The 22125-nt window shown below is 43.7% G+C and overlaps 1 non-coding gene across 1 annotated transcript; it reads left to right on the top strand.

Annotated features, from left to right (window-relative positions):
• Positions 1 to 19196: 19196 nt before the first annotated feature.
• On the top strand, positions 19197 to 19269 carry TRNAS-GGA (transfer RNA serine (anticodon GGA)). Its single transcript has one exon. It is a non-coding gene; the product is annotated as a tRNA-Ser (tRNA).
• The last annotated feature ends 2856 nt before the right edge of the window (positions 19270 to 22125 follow it).

Genomic DNA, 22125 nt, shown 5'->3' with positions numbered 1-22125 from the left:
AGGCAGCCAGAGAAGGAAGAGGGTGAAACAGTGAGGGAATGAGAGGTAGTGAAGGGAGTGGGGTGGGGGGACATTGACACAGAAGGGAGAGACCGGAGGGAGAAGGAATGGGAAGAGGCCAAGAGAAAGGAAAGTCACACAGGGGAAGATAAATCAGAGAGGGGGGTGGGGAGCAGGAACAGAAAGCTGTAAGGAAAGCAGAGGAACACAGAGAGGAGGAGGAAAAATCCAGAGGAGGGGGAACAGGGGAGACATCTAACAGGTGTCGAGATGTTTTCATCAGTGCCTATTTCTCCAGGGCTTCCTTATCTTCAAACTTCAGAAAGGAAAAAAAAAAAATCACCTGTTATTTGCTGCCCTTTGAGATGTTTATTAATCAGTGAATCATTGTTTACTGCTATTTGACTGCCCTAATACTTAAGCCTTGGGAGTCTTGCTTCAGATAGATGTGAATGAGCCTCTTGTAGGTTGCAAGGACCAGAGGGAGGCTCGGGTTGAGTCAGAGGATTAGAGAGTGTGGAAGGGATCTGCAGAGACGGAAGGAAAACAGGCACCACATGTAGCCAAGCTCTTCAGAAAAAAATCGGATCTGGAGGGTCTTTTAGGTGAGAACACTCTGACAGCTCAGTTGGTAAAGAATCGGCCTGCAGTGCAGGAGACTCCAGTTCGATTCCTGGGTTGGGAAGATCCGCTGGAGAAGGGATAGGCTACCCAGTCCAGTATTCTCGGGCTTCCCTGGTGGCTCAGCTGGAAAAGAATCCGCCTGCAATGTGGGAGGCCTGGGTTTGGTCCCTGGGTTGGGAAGATCCCCTGGAGAAGGGAAAGGCTACCCACTTCAGTATTCTGGCCTGGAGAATTCCACGGACTGTACAGTCTATGGGGTCGCAAAGAGTCAGACACAGCTGAGCGACGTTCACTTTCACTGTTGGAGCCACCACGTGTCATGTCGCTAGGCCAGCAGCACAGAGCTCCTGTTCTTTCTTGGGTTCTTCTCCATTCCTGTCACTTAACTTTTCAGCTCTGCGTCTGCAGTTCTCCCCATTATCCACCACTTTCTCTCTGTCTCTGGACTCAAACTGGGTAAGACAGAACATCCAGGTGTGGTCATCACCACCCACTTAGGGTGCTCTTAGGGGCAGAACTCTTTCTTGAGGCCATTTCAGAGGATGGTGGGCCTTGGGTTAGGTGTTCACTCGTGGTTCAAGTAGGTCTCATCAGGATAAGGACCAGGAGGTACAACATGTATGTGAGAGACCTTTCTGTATTGCGGAGCTGGTATGACAGGAATCCAGAAACGGAAGGGATAAAACCAAAAGGCATACTGGTTGGTAAGACTGGTGCATCCCAGGCTTGCCCATCAATCATATATTTTTTTTTGGTGGGGGTTGGGGGGCAGATACAGCTTCAGCACTGCCCGCGTTGTACTAAACCTGATCAAACCTCACAAACCCAGGGCCAAGTTCAGCCACTACATCCAGGAGATATAACATGAATCACTTCAAAGTGTTTGAAACACTTTGGGTGTTTTTGAAAACTAAGCCCAATGAAGCAATAATGCAGAATGTTTTGAGTAGAGGGAAAGGGGAAATACAAGAAGGGAAGAAGCTCTTTGGGAGAAAGAGAAGGGAAAGAAAAGAGATTTCCCTCTGGTGAGAGAGGGAGGGAGGTCCGTGGACCTACCTGCGACCACACCTGAACCCAAGGGGGGTGGCAATACTTCAGAGATGATGGATCAGGACACCTTGGGAGGGGGATTCCCAGCCTCTGCAAGCATTTCCGTACCTCCCATGAGGCTGACTTCAAGCGTGGGAACTCTGACAGACCACTACGGGTTTAAGCAATGCAGATGTCATGGCGTCCTTGATGGCTTGAGGGATGAAGACCCCAGAAAGGCAGATAGAAAACAGATGTTACAGGATACTGCAGGCTTCTGGGTACTCATCAGACCTGAATAGGAAGCCAGCTCCAATATTACCTGATGTGAATTCCCTGACAGCTTGGGAAGATGTTTGCTTAAATTCATATTTCATTTGATTTATAGAAAATAAACCAATAGAGATATTTTTGAATCTCTGAGTTTAGAGACTGAAAATTATACCACTTGAACATTTTTAAGCCTGGGGAACAGATTGGGTCACTACTCTTCAATATCCTAAATTAAGATAGGCCTTAGTCAAATCATGATTTTTACCTTGTCTATCTGTTTGGTGACTTAAGATTTTTCGATAAACACAACCATACTTCTAGAAGTCTTACAAAAGCCCTGTGTCAGTGATTGCTTGGTCTTCTTGGGATGCTACAGCAAACACACCCTAGATTAGGTAGCTTGTAAACACCAGAAGACTCTTGAGAGCCTCTTGGACTGCAAGGAGATCCAACCAGTCAATCATAAAGGAAATCAGTTCTGAATATTCATTGGAAGGACTGATGTTGAAGCTGAAACTCCAATACTTTGGCCACCTGATGTGAAGAGCTGACTCACTTGAAAAGACCCCGACACTGGGAAAGATTGAGGGCAGGAGGAGAAGGGGACGACAGAGGGTGAGATGGTTGGATGGCATCACCGACTTGATGGACATGAGTTTGTGCAAGCTTTGGGAGTTGTTGATGGACAGGGAGGCCTGGTGTGCTGCAGTCCATGGGGTCGCAAAGAGTCAGACACGACTGAGTGACTGAACTGAACTGAAACACCAGACATTCATTTTCCACAGTACTACAGGCTAGAATTCCAAGACCAGGGTGCCAACATGCTCAGGTTCTGTTGGGAGGCCTCTTCTGGGATGCAGATAGTGAAGTCACCCTTGTATCCTCGCATGGCCCAGAGCAGAAAGGGAAGCCCCTCTCTCGTGACTCTTCTAAGGTCACTAATCTCACTCAAGGAGCTTCCCAGGTGGCACAGTGATAAAGAATCCACCTACCAACGCAGGAGATGTGGGTTCGATCCCTGGGTCAGGAAGATCCCCTGGAGAAGGAAATGGCAACCGACTCCAGTATTCTTGCCTGGAAAAATCCCATGGGCAGAGGAGCCTGGTGGGCTACAGTCTATAGGGTCACAAAGAGTCGGACAGGACTGAGCAACTGAACACTAGTTCCATTCATGAGTGTTCCACCCTCATTACCTCCCAAAGCTACCTCCTAATACCATCACCTCCTAATACCACCACCTGGTAGGCTTTCAACATAGGTGTTTCAGAAAGACACAAACATTCAGTTCATAATAGTGACCATCATCACTTTTTCTCATAGGAAAATAGGAGCAGGGCAGTATTTATCGGCTTGCTCTGTGGCACCCAGCCCACGTGGGCCAGCTCAGAGAGAAAGAAAGTAAGCAGAGCCAAGCCATGGCCTGTCTTCCTAAAGATCAAGGCTGTCCTCCTAGAGAAAGCACAGCTGGGAGGGAAGCGGGTTTCCCACTTGTTTCTCCCAGTGGTGGCACGGCTGGGACGTAACCATATTTTTCGGTCCTGAACATGATGGAGGCTGAGTGCAGGGAACTGGCTGGCCTGTGCGCAGATTTAGGGCCCTTTCTCAACTTGGGTGGGGAGAAATATATGGGACAAAGGCAAAAAAAAAAAAAAAGTCTGTTGTCATTTCACTTGGGACAAGGAAATCTACAGCAAAAATAGAGCATATTTTCCTATAGGCTGACTGTAAGCTCTCCTTAGGCATAGCAGCCAGGGCTTATTTATAGAACAGAGTTTCACCGTGTCTGGACAGCTAGTCTAACCAATTCTCGTCAAGCCAGTTGCACAAGTTCCTGTTATGATGGATTCCCATAAAATCACTCTCTGGGCTGAGCATCTCTGGGGAATGTGAAGGACGATATTGACTCAGGGATGGCAGAGATGAGCTCAGCTGGCTGCACCGTGGCTTCCCCCACCTGCAGCTTCATCGCCTCCTTCTTCCAGCCTTCTTTTCCTGTTCCCTGCCCCTTCATGCCTCCGGATGCCCACTGGGATGACTCAATGCTAGTGCCGAACCACATCACTGCTCTGTGCATCACTTTATTCATTTATAGAGGGATGATGTCTACTTACCCGGATTACAATGAGCCTGAATAAAATAGCACATATGGATGTCCTTGCACAGAGCGGACACCGGATAATTATTTGGTAGGAAATAAGGACAAGAAAAGGCAGTAGTTTAAGTGCTACCCAACACATGGAAAGATAAATCACTCGATGGAAGGTTTATCGGGTGGTAGGACGTGAGAAGGGTGAGTCAGAGCAAACTAATGAAGGAGGGTGATGTTGGAAGTTGCAGGCTTGTCACTGCTGCTGCTGACGTTATTTGAAAGAGACAGAAGGCTACATCTCCAGCCGGTGTTAATTAGTGGAGCTCCCTAGGCATTTTATGTAGCTGGGATGGTAAACCCTCATGTCCTGCTTAAGACCAACTCCTGTTTGTATAATTACCTCCTGACAGCCGGCCCTCAGCTGTACGGTTTTTACAGAAAGATAGCATCTCTTCTATTGTACTCGCTGTAATTAGCCTTTCACAAAGGGGATGAGGAAAAGGTGACAGGATGCAATGGGGTCCCCTTCTCTTTCTTAGGGCAGATGGGTGAATTCTTGAGCAGACTATGGCATTAGAAAGTCTTAAGAATGCATGGATATTATAAGGTGTTCTGAAAGTATTTTTCATTTTGTTTTCTGATATGGTCTTCATCACAATAATAACAATGAAGTCATGGACCCTAGAAGTAAAAGATGGTGCTATTCTGACTGTCAACATCTGGTGCAGACTGAATTATGTCTCTTCCCACCCCTGCTCATATTTTGGAGTGCTAAAAACTATGGTTTTCCAGTGGTCATGTATGGATGTGAGAGTTGGACTATAAAGACAGCTGAGCACTGAAGAATTGACGCTTTTGAACCGTGGTGTTAGAGAAAACTCTTGAGACTCCCTTGGACTGCAAGGAGATCTAACCAGTCCATCCTAAAGGAAATCAGTCCTGAATATTCATTGGAAGGACTGATGCTGAAGCTGAAACTCCAATACTTTGGCCACCTGATATGAAGAACTGATTCATGTGAAAAGACCCTGATGCTGGGAAAGATTGAAGGCAGGAGGAGAAGGGGACGACAGAGGATGAGATGGTTGGATGGCATCACTGACGCAATGGACAAGAGTCTGAGTAAGCTCTGGGAGTTGGTGATGGACAGGGAGGCCTGGTGTGCTGCAGTTCATGGGGTTGCAAAGAGTCACACTGGGAGTTCAGTTCAGCTCAGTCGCTCAGTCGTGTCTGACTCTTTGCAACCCGATGAACTGCAACGACTGAGCAACTGAACTGAACTGAACCCCCAGTGTGACTGTATTTGGAGACAGGCTCTTTAAGGAGGATTAAAGCCCAGTGAGATCATAAGGATGGATCTGACAGGACTGGGGTCCATGTAAGAAGAGACACAAGCACACACACAAAGAGGAAAAGCTCCGTGAGGTCACGGTGGCAAGGCAGCTTTTGGCAAGCCAGGAAGACAGACCTTGCCCCAAGCCAAACTCCCAGCACTTGACCTATCCCAGATCTGCTGGCACCCAAGGGCTCGGGACACTGGGCTGTGGGCTGCCTGGGGTGAGGTTGAAGCCCCCTCTGTGATCCGTGTGGAGGAGAGAAGTGGGTCTCAGCAAGTTCTATCACACACTTGGTTGCATCTGGTTTTACTGGGATAGCCACCGTGATTGCAAAGGGCTCTGCACCTTAGTCCGTGTTCCTCAGCACCTCTGTGAGCTTCCCGTTGCTGCTGTAACAGATTAGCACACTCTCAGTGGCTTAACACGACACAGATTATTCTCTTACGGTTTTGAAGGTCAGAAAGTAAAAAATCAGCCTGCTAATGTCAAGGTGGTCACAGGGGTTCCCCTGGAAGGTCTGAGGGGGAATCTGTTTCCTTGCTTTTGGTAGCTGCCTGCATTCCTTGGTTTCACGTTGCTTCCTCCATCTTCAAAGCATGTCACTCCAATCTCTGCTTCCCTCTCCTCTGACCTGGCTGGCATCTGTCTTCTAAGGGCCACTGTGAATTGCCCCGAGCTCACACAGATAATCACCCCACCTCATAATTGGATCTCATCTGCCGTTCTTCTTGCCACGTGAGCTAACGTTCGCAGGTTCTAGGACGTGGCCATGTATGGGGGAGTGTCAGCCTACACACCGCCCTCCCCGGGGTTCCATACTCCCAGGCAGAGATCCTTTATGGAGATCACCTCCACGGAGGTCAGCCTCCTGTGGGTTCATCACCGCCTTCCTGCCTGGACTGAGTCTAACATTCAGGTCTCGCGCCACCTCCTCCCGGAAGCCTTCACTCACTCCTCCAATCCACTGTGATGTCCCTACTGCTTAAAAAGTGAACTTCATTATTTGGCTCTAATGTGTTAGGCTGAGTTGAGCCCTATTTTGTTTCATGTGTCTTTGTTTTCTTTCTGCAACTAAACTGTAAGTTTCCTATCTAAGTTTTGTGTATCTCCCCTGCTTTCTTCCCCTCCATTCCTTAAAACATTTCTTTAGCCTCTAGGTCGCCTTCTCAGCTGGACTCACTGATGCCCACAGGGTCTGTGTCACTCCCCAACTGAGTACCTGAACCCACCATGATTCCTGCTTGTTTGTTCCCCGTATTCCATCCTCGGCCTTGGTTGTGGGTCAGGTTCCTGCTCTGGTCCTGTCTGAGATCCTGTTCTGAGAACCTTCCTGAATTGTTGAAACTTCTGTGACTCCACTGCCTTCCAAGGCTGGGGTCCTGATCCTTTGGGTTGTCCTTCCTGGGACCTGCGATTCTGCTGTTGAGTCTCTATCTCCCTGGTGACCAGGCCCCAGGTCCACGCACACAAACATTCCAGACAATACCTGCTTGATAGGAATCTAGGGGCTTGGGCTACAGCCTGGCCTTGAGGCTGAAGCCAGACCGTTTACCAGGATTCTTCCACCTCACCCTGAGTTGCCCATGCAGGAATCACACTTTTCTCTGTGTACATAGACATCCGCTTTGGTATCTTAGGCAGATTTCCTGGCCCCTGGCCCCTGTGATGCTGCATGTCTATACATATCTCCTGAGAGCATTAAGCACTCACCATTTATTCTGTTTCTGGGAGGAAGCAGCCAGACCTCACGATGGACTCTTAGATATAATGTGACTCTCTCACACACCTAGCGCAGACACAGCAGGTGTTCAAAACCAGCACCAACTGATTGGGGGTTTGGCTTTCTCCTCCCTACGCCATATTGGCACCTTGAAGACAAAATGTACTTTGTTAGGCACTTCTTCAGGGCTTCCCTGGTGGCTCAGAGGGTAAAGCGTCTGCCTGCAATATAGGAGACCCGGGTTCAATCCCTGGGTCAGGAAGATCCCCTGGAGAAGGAAATGGCAAGCCACTCCAGTACTGTTGCCTGGAAAATCCCATGGACAGAGAAGCCTGGTAGGCTACAATCCACGGGGTCGCAAAGAGTCGGACATGACTGAGAAACTTCACTTTCTTTCACTTTCATTCTGGCCTGAGAGTTATTTTGTTGCTCTTTTTCTAGGAAAATTAAGATTAGCCATAGCTGCCTTTTAAAATTCATCATGTAAGAGTTTGCTTCATGAAAGCACTAGGGATACTCAGGTGAAAAACACTCTCCCCCCTTCAGAAAACCCCTCATCTAATGTGGCACACAGACAAGGAAAGCAGAGATTATGACTGGGTCAGCAGGGTCAGCTGCAGAATGAAAGTGTGACAACTCTCATTAAAAAATCAGAATAAAAGCCCCCATGAACACTAAAATGTAAAGCTTCTTGCCAAGCGTGTACTCTCTGCCTTTAATTTCCTGGCGAATCAGGAAGGGCTGGAAGTAAAGGGACTGTGGGCTGCCTACCTTTCCCTTTTTTCCCCTATGCTATCATTTCTGGTGTGAGTGGTTGCTAACACAGGGACGTTGAGAAGAGTGGGAAGGAAGATAGGATTTCTTGCTCATTCTTCCTTCCTTCTTAGAACATCACTGGCTTCTCCCTGTCTTCAAAGCAATTTCTGGCTGGAAAAGAAAGCACGTCCTCTTGGGCTTGTAAAGATCACTGCTTATTCAGTGGTGGATGTGTATGCTCAGTAGCTGAGTCATGTCCACTGACCCCATGGACCATAGCCCACCAGGCTGCACTGTCCGTGGCTTCTTCCAGGCAAGAATACTGGAGACGGTTGCCATTTCCTTTTCTGGGGGACCTTCCTGATGCAGGGATGGAACCCAGGTCTCTGACACCTGCAACAGCAGGCAGATTCTTCACCCCTGAGCCACCTAGGGAGTCCCAGCGTTGCCCATGTTTTAGGTGAATGGGGCCGTTTAAAGAATGACACGCACGCACACTGCATGGGTGTCCTCTGCTCAGGGGTACGTTCCATTGTCCTATGGGACTTCACTTTAAAACACAAATTTAAAGATGAAATTATCAGGAATTTCAAAGGGTGATACCAGAGCGTTAGGTAAAGTACAGGGCCCTCCAGAGAGCAGGGTTCTGTGTAACTATACAGCTTGCGCACTCACAGGGCTGGTCTGAATTTCAAAATCCTATGAGAAATCCATGATCAAGAGGTAAACAGGGCTCCAGAGGAACAACTCAGTAGAAAGGAAGAAAAAAAGAGGACTTTCCAAGAGGGGTTGGCACTGGGGCTGAGGCTTCAAGAATGAGAATGGTTTACCCAAGTGAACAAAGGAGGAGAAGCGCATTATAGCTGAAGAGACGGCAGGTGCAAAGAAGGTGTGAGGCATCGTAAAGCCCTGCACGTGTGGGGAACTCAGCTGATGATGTGGCTGGAACGCTGGTGGACATGAGATTGTAAAGGAAGCTGAGACTTAAGAAATACCATGAGGATCACAGGAAGGAGTTTCAACTCTCCGTAAAGCGATGCAATATCACTGGAGAAGCATAAGCAGAAAGGTGGCAATAAAGGATCTGTATTTGCAAATTTTCTCTCCGACAGCTATGTGGGTAATGGGTTGAAAAGAGGAAATCTGTACCTAGAGAAGTCACCTGGAGGCCATTGCTGTGCTCTGAGAGGCCAAGACTGTGGAATTCTTTAGTTTTGTCCCTTTAAAATAAAAAAATACACATATTAATTGAAAAAGGCTGACCCATACTAAGAAACAAGAGTTAAAATATTAACTGAAAAATTTACTAAAGCACAAGGCCATTTACAGAATAACAAGCACAATGGAGTTGGGTTCTTATGTCAACGTTGAAGTCGCCCTCTTCAAAGCATAGGACAAATATTTTGACAAATACAGCTTAGAGAAATGCTTTTTCTGATTTGGTCTTTATCATATTATTCAGTGATCCTTCCGTTGTCATCGTCAAGGATTTACTGCTGAAAAAACTTATGCATGTTTTTGGCTCTGCTGCTTTATCTTAAAGCAAGAGCTATGAACAGCAAATCCGCCAGGCAGGAGCTATTGTTCCAACATCATGTGATTATTGTTTAAGTTCTGCTTATTTAACTATGCGAGGATTTGGAGAACTCAAGCAAAACTCGTCTTATCCTGGCTTCTTCACTTCTGATTTGTCTCTGCCCAAGAGCATCAGTTTCCCTGGTGGCTCAGATGGTAAAGGCTCTGCCTGCAATGCGAGAGACCGATGTTCGATCCCTGGGTCAGGAAGATCCCCTGGAGAAGGAAATGGCAACCCACCCCCTAGTATTCTTGCCTGGAAAATCTCATGGACGGAGGAGCCTGGCAGGCTACAGTCCATGGGGTCACAGTGTCGGACATGACTGAGTGACTTCACTCTCACTTTCTAAGAGCAGCGGTTCACTGCTTCTCCAAGCTTTCTGTCTCTAATCCTTCTCGGGAAAATATCCCCCCATTAAATCTAATTCATCTGAGCTGCATTCTGTTGCCTTTCCATGCAGCAGCGCACGCAGCTAATGATGCTATCTGTATGGCGCCCGGGGGTTAGTGGGCAAGGCCGCCTGCACCTGTAGGGGCTGCCCCAGGTTCTGGCTGCGTCAGTCCCCACCCGCAGGCAGTTGTTGCCTTGGTCCACCTACAAACCATTTGCTGCACAGCAGCCTGCCTCAGCACATAAACTGGGACACTCTCTGCAATAAACACTCTTCAGCCTTTCCGAGTACCCACGTTCACTAGTATGCTGCTTCTCAAACTTTACTGTGCTCATGCAACACCCGGGAGGCTCATTAAAGAAGAGCATTCCACAGGCCTGAGACTCTGCATTTCCTACAAACTCCCAGCCGACACCAGGGGGCTTCCTGGACCATGCCCTGTGTAACTAGGAGCTAGATAGCTCATTAACTCAGCCTGCTCTGGAAAAATAATATTTTGAAAAATCACGTGTGTGTGTTAGTTGCTCAGTCATGTCCGATTCTTTGCCATTTTGTGGACTGTAGCCCACAAACCTCCTCTGTCCATGGAATTTTCCAGGCAAGAATACTGGAGTGGGTTGCCAAGCCCTTCTCCAGAAGATCTTCCCAATCTGGGAAATCGAACCGGGGTCTCCCACATTCCAGGCAGATTCTTTACCCTCTGAGACACCAAGGAAGCCTTGAAAAATTATAAAATTTTTTGATTTTTAATATTAGTTGTTAGATTAGTTACTAGAATGCCAGAAACAGTATAGGTAAAGTCCAAATTGTAAAGTCAAATTGTAGATAAAGCCCAACACTCTTACTTGGCTAAACCCACCTCGATTCTGTTATACACATCTAATTAGAAACTTCAAATTATTGTTCTTGGTAACACTCTCTTAAAACCTATGTAAAGTGATTATAACTGACAGTTCCTATTATAAGGAACACTTGTCTGGAGTGAAGAGGACTAAATTTGGCTTTCTTGTAATCAAAGAAAGATCCTTGTCAAAGAGAGGTGAGAGCTGGTTATTTAGCAAGACTCTTGTACTAGATTGAACATACTCAAAGAAACTTATAATTATGTTAAAATTATTATATTTTCATGGTCCTTGATGCAGAAAAGTTCTACCATTAAAAGAATCCCTTGACCTAAAACAAAATATCGTTTCCTCCTAAGGTTGTGACTAAACCATTTCCTCTAGAAACTGTTCCTGTTTCTTCCCAACTGTCAACAAATGCAGACTCAGATGAAATGTTCTATTTCCAAGTGAAAATAAATTTAATGGCAAATGTAAAAATGACTTTCAGACAAAGTGAAAAGTGGCATTTAATATAAACTCAATGGCTCTATAATTTCTTGAAAGAGGAAATGAATTCCCAAGACTCAAAACATTTTGAAAATGAAGACTTAAACCTCCTAGTTTTACACATACCAGTTTTCAAATAATAAAAAGCATTGACACGCTATGAGACTGAAAGGAAATACATCTCTATTCAAATTCAAATTGTGGAAAATTGGGAATTTTTACAAAAGTGTTTATTTTTATAAGACCCAAACATTTATGGAACATTTGGCAATTTAGTACATCAATTTTTGTAATATGAGCATTAGATGAATCTAAATTGATTCACTGGGAGTGAATTTAACATTACTTAGAAATTTACACTCTTTAAAGTATTGTAACTGAACTCACTGTTTTCTGAATGAAAAGGTCATTGGAAGGAAGGGTAGTTGAAGTAATAAGCTGGAAAAGAAAACGTCTATCTTTACAACAAACAGGGAAGAAAAAAGAATATGTGGGAAGACAACTTAGTGATTCTGGAGGCCTAAAAAATTGCTGTTTTCATTTTCAAATAAATTATGAAACTGAAATGCAGAATTCCATTACCATTTTTATGGAGGTCTTCCTTCTAGCTGTGCTGCTGCTGCTAAGTCGCTTCAATCATGTCCAACTCTGTGCAACCCCATAGACGGTAGCCCACCAGGCCCCCCCATCCCTGGGATTCTCTAGGCAAGAACACTGGAGTGGGTTGCCATTTCCTTCTCCAATGCATGAAAGTGAAAAATGAAAGTGAAGTTGCTCAGTCATGTCCAACTCTTAGCGACCCCATGGACTGCAGCCCACCAGGCTCCTCCATCCATGGGATTTTCCAGGCAAGAGTACTGGAGTGGGGCACCATTGCCTTCTCCTTCTATGCAGAGCTAAAAAATGGGGGTGGGGTTTTCTCCATATGGAGTAACTAGTTGATCAATTTCACACCAATCCTTTCTCAGAAAATTGCATTAAGAAATCATGGCACAAAATACTTTGACTATGGATGAGTAGTTTTAAAGTCAATAAATTGTAGTACATGGTGTTTCACATTAGAGAAAAGGGCAATCAGATTTCATGCTTCTGAGTGTAAGTGGATTACTCTCTTGGGATCTGAATATAAATAATTTTTCTGGCCATTTTACTGCACTTTCTTCCAGTTGGTAAAAGCACCTTTTTTTCTTATCTGCATTGAAATTATTAGACCACTACAGGTATCAAATGGCAAAACCTCCTGAACTGCTATCTTATTTTAATGAAGAAAATATAAATTTAACATAGGTTAGAACATCTAATTTAATTGTATGTGTAGGTTTTGGTTAATAAAAGAAAGAACAGCGTTCTAGAAGCTATTGTTTCCTCTGAAGTGATTACAGTTTTGGTAATTACACCCAGGTGGTGGCTGGATCGTGGAACAAAAGTCTGAACAGCTAGAGTTTCAATAAGGACAAGAAAGCTGAACTATACCTGTGACAAGCACTGGGCTATGTATTCTACATTTAATACCGCAAGAAAGATTTTTGTAAGAAAGACAACTTTACATGAGAACCGAAGCTTTTTCCGAAACAGCTAAGCAAGTCTTCCAGAATATTTCTTATTTAAATACCATATGTCATTAGAAACAAAGAATACCCTCACCGTAGTGGTATCAGGAATTGATCTTCAGTGTTTCTCCATCAACAGTTTCCTCCTGATTGATCACGAACTATTTCTTGAAGATGAAATCTCTTTGAACATGTCCACAGAGCTGAAACTGTCGGTAGACTTACAATGTATCATGATTCATTAAGCTCAACATTCTTACTGCTCATTTTCTACCAACTTTTCTGCTCAAAATACAGATGCATTTAACAAGTCAAAGAAACAGCCATTTTGTTCTGTGCCCAAACTATTCTCTACTCACAAAGAGGACACTCAAAATATTTACCAACTTATATGTGCAGCAGCCAATCCAGAAATAATATTTCTAATGGTTTCTTCTTATACTTACCAGCATGACTATCCTTTCACTAGTCAGAAGTCTTCATCGGTTTCCCCAGCCAACCACTTTCAATCCTCGGTCTTTACCCCTTGAAATACAAAACGCATTATTATGTTGTTGCAGCTCTAGGCACCTGCAGTAGACCTTCTGTGCTACAGAGACAATGGTCCTGGCAGCTATAACGGGTTGCTATTAAATATAGGTTAATTTTGCTTTCTATACAAAGAGCTGCTTTACTAGCTGATGTGCTGAATTGAAAATGAGGGTCTTATTTTCTGAAAGCAAAACTCTATTGCTTAAATAACCAGAGCAATTATAGAAACAAATAACACTCTATGTTCAGTAATAGCCGAGGCAGCTTGACACTGAAAAGATCATAGGCTTTAAACTCGAATAAATCTGGGCTTGAAGGCAGCTTTCCTACCTCAGTGATCTTGAGCGTGTTCTGTAATATGGAGATAAAAATACCTTAGGGTGTTTTGTTTGAGACTTACATGGTATACATAACATATAGAGAGGGATTAACACAGTGACTGGCTAACACCGTAGGTGCCTGGCCTGTTGGAGCTCTTATTATTCCTCTTCTCCTCTTCCCTTTCTGAATTAACCCCTGATTAATTCCTAGTAGGTAGGCATGCTTCTAGTCCCTCTGCAGATTTTTATGGGACACTTGGAAGATGGGCCAGCCCTCTGAAAGTCCTAACTGTCTCTTAACTTTTAGATCCTCCATCAGAAACAGAATGCTGAGTGGAATTCATCATAGAACTGATGGATTGTGGTAATTCTCCCATTTTATACACATTTTGCTTTTCTATAGCTCCAAACTCTAAGCCCTCACCCCTCAACCACCTTGCTATATATGATATTAAGATAAAGGCTCTGAGCAATTTCAGCAGATGAGATCTGGCAGGACAGAAGGAGGAGAAGCAGCCTGGAATCCATACACAGGAATTTGGGCATTATTCTACCGTTTATAGGAAATGAATTAAGAGGCTTAAGCTGTGGAGTAATCGGGGTTATTCTCTGCAGATAGGACGAACTGAAGGTAGGAAAATCAGTGGTAGGGAAATCAATTGGGTATAATTTGAATGGGACATAAGAACCTAATCCAGTGGAAATGAAGACAGATAGGGGCTGAAGAGTTGAGATAATATATAATGTAAATAGCAATAAAAATTGAATATAATGGAGTCTAGAAGACATCCAGTATAAAATAATTGCTTCTTCTGTAGCACACGGTATTAGTGGGCTAGGGCTACCATAGCAAAATACTACCGACTGGGTGGATTAGACACCAGAGATTTATTATCTGGTCCCATCACTTCATGGGAGATAGATGGGGAAACAGTGGAAACAGGGTCAGACTTTATTTTTTTTGGCTCCAAAATCACTGCAGATGGTGATTGCAGCCATGAAATTAAAAGATGCTTACTCCTTAGAAGGAAAGTTATGACCAACCTAGATAGCATATTGAAAAGCAGAGACATTACTTTGCCAACAAAGGTCTGTCTAGTCAAGGCTATGGTTTTTCCAGTGGTCATGTATGGATGTGAGAGTTGGATTGTGAAGAAAGCTGAGCACTGAAGAATTGATGCTTTTGAACTGTGGTGTTGGAGAAGACTCTTGAGAGTCCCTTGGACTGCAAGGAGATCCAACCAGTCCATTCTGAAGGAGATCAGTCCTGGGTGTTCACTGGAAGGGCTGATGCTAAAGCTGGAACTCCAATACTTTGGCTACCTCATGCGAAGAGTTGACTCATTGGCAAAGACCCTGACGCTGGGAGGGACTGGGGGCAGGAGGAGAAGGGGATGACAGAGGATGAGATGGCTGGATGGCATCACTAACTCAATGGACATGAGTTTGAGTGAGCTCCGGGAGTTGGTGATGGACAGGGAGGTCTGGCGTGCTGTGATTCATGGGGTCGCAAAGAGTCGGACACAACCGAGTGACTGAACTGAACTGGACTGAACTGAACAGTTCTAGAGGTTAGAGGTCCACCACCAAGGTATCAGAGGCTGCTTTCCTTGGCTTGCATATGGCCACCTCTTTTGCTGTGTCCTTCCACAGCTGTCCCTTGATCTGTGCTGTCTGTGTCCTGATCTCTTGTAAGGACTCCAGTCGTAAAGGATTTGGGCCTACCCTAACAGCCCCCTTTACCTTAATTACCTCTTTAAAGGCCTATCTCCACATATAGTTATATTCGAAGGTACTAGAAGTTGGGGTTTCAACATATCAGTTAGGTGGGACACAATTCATCCTGTAACACACATCTTATGTATTAATCGCACTTGACCATGACAGTGCGTGCATATATCCGTACTGGTTATGAAGCGACTGCCTCTCAGTTCCAAACCTGCCTGTGAGGCTGGAGGTGGGGACTCCGCCATTTTCTGCTTTGTCATCCGATTGCTACTGAGGCTCTGCCAATAGAGGGCGCTCAAGAGAAATGACAAGGCTTGATCAGAGAGGAGGGATCTGGGCTCCTCCTCCAAACTTCCGGGTTAATGATCCCAGATTCTGCTCTGTGTTTCCCTGGTCCTAGCGGTGAAAGCTGCTTCCTACCCTGACTTTCTCTGTATTAACTCCGTGTGTCCCCGTTTGCCTTTTCGGTCCACCAGTGCCTTTCAACCGATTTCCTATATAACATTTTGCCTGTTAAAGTAACTGAGGTTATTTTGTTTTGTTTCCCCAACTGAAGTAATATCTTCCTTTTGTGAAATTCTTCCTTCCTCTGCTTCATGCAGTGAAGGGGTTACCAACTGTCTTATATTTACACAAAAATTAATATCAGAGGGGTGAAGAATGGCCAGCATTAGTTATCATCTAGGGGGCATCAGAATTCCATACCTATGAAAAATAATAAGCAGAAAAAACCCAGCAACCTGTTATTAACTTTAACAGCTCTGTCTTGCACTATGACAGAAGGCACACCATAGAAGAAAGAGTACTGTTACTCAGTCACTAAGTCGTGTCCAACTCTATGCGACCTGGTGTCCTGCAACACACCAGGCTCCTCTGTCCTCCGCTATCTTCCCAAGTTTGGTCAATCCCTTCATGGATCACAGCCTCACCATGGCGAAGGTGCTTGTGTAACTCAGTGAAGCTATGAGCCATGCCATGCAGGCTACCCAGGATCGACAGGTCGTAGTGAAGAATTCTGACAAAACATGGTCCCCTGGAGAAGGAAATGGCAACCCACTCCAGTATTCTTGCCTGGAGAACCCCATGGGGCAGCATGAAAGAGTACTAGATTTACCTTAAGACCTCATTTCTATCTGCTTTCCTCTACCTTCATTACTTGCTGTTTGGTATCTTCTCAGAACGTTGGTTTCTAATCAGAAAGTTTTATTGATGAATAAAATAATAAATGCAAAAGTCTTATGACAATTCTATAGCACAAATGATTGCACACAGAGTGCCTCTTAGCCTTCCCCTTTATTTTTCTTCTTGGTATCCATAGTTGTCATAGTATTTAAATTTGGGCAAAAAATGTATAGAACAATAGTGGCATTAATATATGTGGAATGCTTATCACATGCTAGATACCATGCTAAATACTTTCTGGATATTGTTTCCTTTACAAGAACCCTTTGGTGACAGTACTAACATTATCCCCAAATTGCTGAAAGGGAAACAGCAGCACTTAGAAAAGGTGTGCATGTTACATTGCACCGTAAAGACGGTGGAACTAGAATCTGAACCAAAACACTCAAACTCTAGGTCTGTGTTGGAAAGTTACCTAGCTCATTTAATTTCTCAAAATACATTTGCAATAGAAAAAGAACTGTTTCAAGAGGAACGCCTTTCTTTCAAATAGAAACTGGTCGTGCAAGTCATTTACCAATATTTAACTTAATTCCAACTCCTAGTAACAACTCCCTTCCCTTTGCCCCCAAAGTGACAGTATAAAATAAGAATGAGGGAAGAAGGATGATCAGATACTGAAAAGAACAAAACAGATGTTCTCAAGTGGGATAAAGAGCTTTTATATTTTAAGGTGGGGTGTTCTGAAGGAATTAAGGACTATTTAAAGATTTGAGGGCTAAGGAGTTCCCTGGTGGTCCAGTGGTTAAGAATCTGCCTTGTAATGCAGGGGCCATGGGTTCCATCCCTGGGAGGGGAACGAAGATCTCACATGCTGCAGAGTAACTAAGTCTGAGCCGCAACTGCTGAGCCTGCAACTCCAGAGCCCTTGTGCCACAAGGGCTGAAATCCCTGTGCCAGAACTTGTGCATCATAACTAGAGAGTCCGTGCACTCCAACGAAAGATGCTGCACGACACAACGAAGATCCTGCAGGCTGTAGCCAAGACCCAGGGCAGCCAAATGAATAAATAAATAAGCAAATGAAAGATTTGAGAATCATGTGAAGAAATCACTCTAACAGAAATGTTTCGAGCTTCACTCATCCTACCTTTACTTTCCTGTTTTCCCTTACTTGTGATTTGGGGCAGGTATTATCAAGAGCTTTAGCAGTGAAATTTCCTATCTTCCAAATTATATTGACTCATAAAATAAACAATAGAATTTTAATACACAACCTTAATTCATGCTTTGACTTTCATGATACTTACTTGTTAAACAGCCAATCAGTGAGAATGTATATTCATATTTTGATGGTTTCCAGTGTGTTAAAATTGGATATGTATCATATTTGAATGTGTTTGCTAGCTAGTTTTTAATTACAGTCTTAAAAATAACTATTTGAACATATTTCAAACACTTGCAACGAATGCTTGCTGGGCCCCCGAAGCACCTCTGAGGAAGTATCACAGATTGGAAATCACTGATGGAGGGAAATGCAGGCGTCTGGCTGCTCACCCCCGTCCAGTATACAAGGAGATGGCTTTCTCTGCTTCCTGAGTACATTTATGCTGGCCCACCCTCCTGGCAAAGGAGCAGGCGTCAGGCTCCATCCATCTTAGACACACAGAGTCACTTATCCATATGCTCAGGGTGTTTAATGCCTGTCCCTGCACAGTCACAAATTAGTCACTTTCTGCTAGTGACTATGAATATAAAAGAGGCATTTTTTGAAATATGGATCTTATTTCAACAATTAGGCATAGAGAACCAACAACCATTTGTTCTTCATTTATTATATATCTAAATGAAATAGCTTCAGTTTGTGGCCTGCATACATGCTAATGAAAATGTTTCACCCCTTACGACTGCTCCCAAAGTCCCAATTCTAAAATAAGGAGAGTAGATAAAAATAGGGTAGAAAACTTGCCTTCCTTCCTTTCTCTCGTTGAGGCCACTGTGCTGAATTTATAGAATTATAGAATTTCTGAGTCAGAAGGAAACTCAGAAATCACACAGACTAATATGTTTAGAATTCTCTAAAAGAATTCCCCAGAAAGCATTTCTAACAGCCTTTGATGGAACATTCTAGTACGAGGAGCTCACTACCTCATTATTCCATCCTTGCAAGGCAAGTATTTATGTAAAGTTCTCCCTTCGATTGCATATGCCACTGTTTAGCTGATCACTAGTTGATGGACATTCAGGTTGTTTCCAAGCTCTTTTCACAAAAATGTTACAGTAAACATATTGGTGAGTATCTTCCTAATTCTAGGTTTATTTCTTTAGTGAAGACTCTCACAATTGGAATTGATGAGACAAAGTATATGTGCACATTTTTTATTTTAACAGATAATGCTGGATTACTTTTCAAAAAGATTGTGGTAATTCATATTCTACCAAAAAATGCCTGTTTCCCATTAGATTTTATCAAGTTTTTAAACTTTTGCCTGTCCACCAACTGAGTTTTTATTATTATCTGTGTTTGGTATTCTGTGATTTTTTTTTAATTGTCATTGTAGAATTGTTTGTCAGTTTGTCTTTGGATGGTTTATATTATCAATTTGAAAGAGCTCTTACTTGATTAAAGGTTGATCTTTCTACTGATATTCATGGAACCTAGTGTCTAACTTCTTTTTCTGTCATTGAAATATGTTTATTAAACACATACAAGGAAAGGAAATAAAATAAATCTCCTTTAGAACCACACCAATCAGAGATGACCATCATTTCCAATTTGATCTACTTTCTTTTTTAGTGTCTAACTTCTAACTATCTGCTTCCCTGGTGGCTCAGAGGTTAAAGCGTCTGCCTGGAATGCAGGAGACCCAGGTTCGATCCCTGGGTCTGGAAGGAAATGGCAACCCACTCCAGCACTCTTGCCTGGAGAATCCCATGGAGGGAGGAGCCTGGTGGGCTACAGTCCATGGGGTCGCAAAGAGTCGGACATGACTGAGCGAATTCACTTCACTTCTAACTATCTAGCCTTATCTTCTCTGAACAAATTCATTTCTCAAAGATTCTCTGAAGATGTGGTGCTTGCTCATAAATGAATATCTCACCCTAGAAGTGATCTGTATAGTATAGGGCTTTGTTCCTCAAAGTGTGGTTCCCTGATCAACAGAACCAGCATCATCTGGAGATTTTTTGACTACAGAATCTCATGCCTCATGCTGCTGCTGCTGCTGCTGCTAACTCACTTCAGTCATGTCTGACCCTGTGTGACCCCATAGACGGCAGCCCACCAGGCTGCCCCGTCCCTGGGATTCTCCAGGCAAGAACACTGGAGTGGGGTGCCATCTCCTTCTCTGCATGCCTCATGCAGTGTCTACTAAATCAGAATCTTCTGCTGTACAGGATATCCAAGTAATCTGCATGCATATTAAAATTTGAGAAGCACCGTGATAGAGCATGAAGGATCTTTACCTTTTGCCCCAGTTCCAAAATTTGTATTAAAATTATCATAGCTTTTTAGGTCACGGTAACTAAATCTTTTATTCTGGTTATCAAACAAAACTGTTGATAAATTGCTTCCTGACTTGTATTCAGTTAGTAATATTTCATAGCTAAATATATGATTTTACATTTATTCTCATTAAGTTTTATTATATTCATGTAAAATCATAATTCTGATTTATGACACAGTTGTTGAATACTGAATCTGCATTTTAATACAGAGGCTCTCATTACTCAGTTTTTGGGGAAATTAATCTAAAACCTTTATTAAGTAGGTGTGGTAAGACTCCAGATAAGCCCCTGTCTGTTTTCCTTTGTCTAAGTGAAAGTGAAAGTGGCTCAGTCCTGTCCCACTCTTTGTGACCCCATGGTCTACACAGTCCCTGGAATTTTCCAGGTCAGAATACTGGAGTGGGTAGGCGGTCCCTACTTCAGGGGATCTTCCCAATCCAGGGATCGAACCCAGGTCTCCCACATTGCAGGTGGATTCTTTACTAAGCTACCAGGGAAGCCCATTCCTTTGTCTTATGGACACATTAGATCCACTTAAGATGAATTTTAAGACAAGCTTAAGAGAAAAGAGAAGGAAGGCCATGTTTATAATATAAACATTTAACTGAAGATATTTATCCATGTGTTGGGATTTGACTGACTTTGTTATTGGTTTTTCCCCAAACAATCACCTGTTGACCACTCATCCTCACCAGCTGCTTCTATGACAGATCCAGGCACCAAGTCACAGAAGAAACTTGGGGGTCATTGTGGCTGCTTCAAAGTAGCAATGGCTGGGAACCACGAGTGCAAAAATGACTCTGGTTCCCAGAATGATGAAGTTTCTAAACACAGATAGGAGACATTTGAGAACCAATGACAACTCCTTTTTAAAAAATATACACAAACTCTGGTCTGGACAGAATGATGGAGACTTCTTTCTCCTTGCTCATTCCCCTAAATATAAACTGCACTGGAGATAACTCAAGAGACAGCCAGAGGAGACCCTGAAGGGTGATAAGAAGAAGGGAAACTTGTTTGGGACCCCAGACAGATGAAACAGCACAATGGCAAGGCATTTTGCAGGTCCTACCCAACAGAAGAAGGTGATTCAAACTTGGTGTTTCGCTGGCCCCCAATATAGCAATAGATGGCAGCCCAAGGGGACTCATTCCTCCTCTGGGTTGAAAGGGAGCTCCTCTGAAAACATCCTTCTGAAATCAGCCTGACATGTTGGGCAAGGAGAACAGAACTAGAGACCCTCTGAATAATACATGGCCAAGAAGTTCTCTCATTTGCTGTCAGGCTAGGGACTACCCTTCTGCTCCCCCCAAGTACCAAAGCTAGTGAGAGAAACAGGCAAAAGGGACCCATTACAACATGTGACTTGGCTGCAAAGCCTCTCTGATCCCATATACTCTGCCCAGGGACAGTTATAAAAATCAGGAAAGAAACAGCAGATATCACTACAAATCCTGCAACTATCAAAAAGATAATAATGGCCTAAATCAAATCACTTATGATTATACAGTGGAACTGACAAATAGACTCAAGGGATTAGATCTGATAGACAGAGAGCCTGAAGAACTATGGGCGGAGGTTTGTGACACTGTACAGGAGGCAGTGATCAAGCCCATCCCCAAGAAAAAAAATGCAAAAAGGCAAAATGGTTGTCTGATGAGGCCTTACAAATAGCTGAGAAAAGAAGTGAAAGGCAAAGGAGAAAAGAAAAGAGATACCCATCTGAATGCAGAGTTCCAAAGAATAGCAAGGAGAGATAAGAAAGTCTTCTTCAGCGATCAGTGCAAAGAAATAGAGTAAAACAACAGAATGGGAAAGACTAGAGATCTCTTCAAGAATATTGGAGATATCAAGGGGACATTTCATGCAAAGATGGGCTCAATAAAGGACAGAAATGGTAGGGACCTAACAGAAGCAGAAGATATTAAGAAGAGGCAACAAGAATACAGAGAACAACTATACAAAAAAGATCTTCATGACCCAGATAACCAAGATGGTGTGATCAGTCATCCAGAGCCAGATATCCTGGAATATGAAGTCAAGTGGGCCTTAGGAAGCATCACTACAAACAAAGCTAGTGAAGGTGACGGAATTTCAATTGAGCTATTTCAAATCTTAAAGATGATATTGTGAAAGTGCTGCACTCAATATGTCACCAAATCTGGATAACTCAGCAGTGGCCAAAGGACTGGAAAAGGTCAGTTTTCATTCCAATCCCAAAGAAAGGCAATGCCAAAGAATA

This window comes from Budorcas taxicolor, chromosome 7 (assembly GCF_023091745.1).
Source record: "Budorcas taxicolor isolate Tak-1 chromosome 7, Takin1.1, whole genome shotgun sequence".
In the NCBI taxonomy this organism is placed as follows: Eukaryota; Metazoa; Chordata; class Mammalia; order Artiodactyla; family Bovidae; genus Budorcas; species Budorcas taxicolor.
Note: the sequence above shows the minus strand (reverse complement) of the source record. Positions and strands in the feature narration are given on the sequence as shown.